The sequence below is a fragment of the Chenopodium quinoa genome, unplaced genomic scaffold, assembly GCF_001683475.1.
Source record: "Chenopodium quinoa cultivar QQ74 unplaced genomic scaffold, ASM168347v1, whole genome shotgun sequence".
NCBI lineage: Eukaryota > Viridiplantae > Streptophyta > Magnoliopsida > Caryophyllales > Amaranthaceae > Chenopodium > Chenopodium quinoa.
In genome coordinates this window covers 1213305-1215107 of record NW_018745675.1, presented here as the reverse complement: position 1 = coordinate 1215107, position 1803 = coordinate 1213305, and positions in this window count along the sequence as shown.

Sequence of the window (1803 nt, the reverse complement as noted above, 5' to 3'; positions counted from 1 at the left end):
CATAAATAAGTATCTTAGGTGTAATATAGGAGTTAAATCAAGCATTGAGCTAAAATCATGAAAATGGGCAAGTTAGAACTCATTTTGGCCATTTTGACCGTAAACACTCTAAATGAACCTAAAACTTGTGAAATTGCTTTTTTTAGGTTGTTTCAAGCCATAAATATTCATAACTAAGTATTTTAGGTGTAATATAGGAGTTAATCAAGCATTGAGCTAAAATCATGAAAAATGGGCAAGTTAGAACTCATTTTGGCCATTTTGAACCGTAAACACTCTAAATGAACCTAAAACTTGTGAAATTGCTTTTTTTAGGTTGTTTCAAGCCATAAATATTCATAACTAAGTATCTTAGGTGTAATATAGGAGTTAAATCAAGCATTGAGCTAAAATCATGAAAATGGGCAAGTTAGAACTCATTTACATTTTCGAGCCGTAAACACTCTAAATGAACCTAAAACTTGTGAAATTGCTTTTTTAGGTTTTTCAAGCCATAAATATTCATAACTAAGTATCTTAGGTGTAATATAGGAGTTAATACAAGCATTGAGCTAAAATCATGAAAAATGGGCAAGTTAGAACTCATTTTGGCCATTTTGAACCGTAAACACTCTAAATGAACCTAAAACTTGTGAAATTGCTTTTTTTAGGTTGTTTCAAGCCATAAATATTCATAAAATAAGTATCTTAGGTGTAATATAGGAGTTAAATCAAGCATTGAGCTAAAATCATGAAAAATGGCAAGTTAGAACTCATTTGGCCATTTTCGAGCCGTAAACACTCTAAATGAACCTAAAACTTGTGAAATTGCTTTTTTTAGGTTGTTTCAAGCCATAAATATTCATAAATAAGTATCTTAGGTGTAATATAGGAGTTAAATCAAGCATTGAGCTAAAATCATGAAAAATGGCAAGTTAGAACTCATTTTGGCCATTTCGACCGTAAAACTCTAAATGAACCTAAAACTTGTGAAATTGCTTTTTTTAGGTTGTTTCAAGCCATAAATATTCATAACTAAGTATCTTAGGTGTAATATAGTTTAATCAAGCATTGAGCTAAAATCATGAAAATGGGCAAGTTAGAACTCATTTACATTTCGAGCCGTAAATACTCTAAATGAACCTAAAACTTGTGAAATTGCTTTTTTTTAGGTTGTTTCAAGCCATAAATATTCATAACTAAGTATCTTAGGTGTAATATAGGAGTTAATCAAGCATTGAGCTAAAATCATGAAAATGGGCAAGTTAGAACTCATTTGGCCATTTTGAACCGTAAACACTCTAAATGAACCTAAAACTTGTGAAATTGCTTTTTTTAGGTTGTTTCAAGCCATAAATATTCATAACTAAGTATCTTAGGTGTAATATAGGAGTTAAATCAAGCATTGAGCTAAAATCATGAAAAATGGCAAGTTAGAACTCATTTGGCCATTTTGAACCGTAAACACTCTAAATGAACCTAAAACTTGTGAAATTGCTTTTTTTTAGGTTTCAAGCCATAAATATTCATAACTAAGTATCTTAGGTGTAATATAGGAGTTAATTCAAGCATTGAGCTAAAATCATGAAAAATGGGCAAGTTAGAACTCATTTTGGCCATTTTGAACCGTAAACACTCTAAATGAACCTAAAACTTGTGAAATTGCTTTTTTTAGGTTGTTTCAAGCCATAAATATTCATAAATAAGTATCTTAGGTGTAATATAGGAGTTAAATCAAGCATTGAGCTAAAATCATGAAAAATGGGCAAGTTAGAACTCATTTAGGCCATTTGACCGTAAATACTCTAAATGAACCTAAAACTT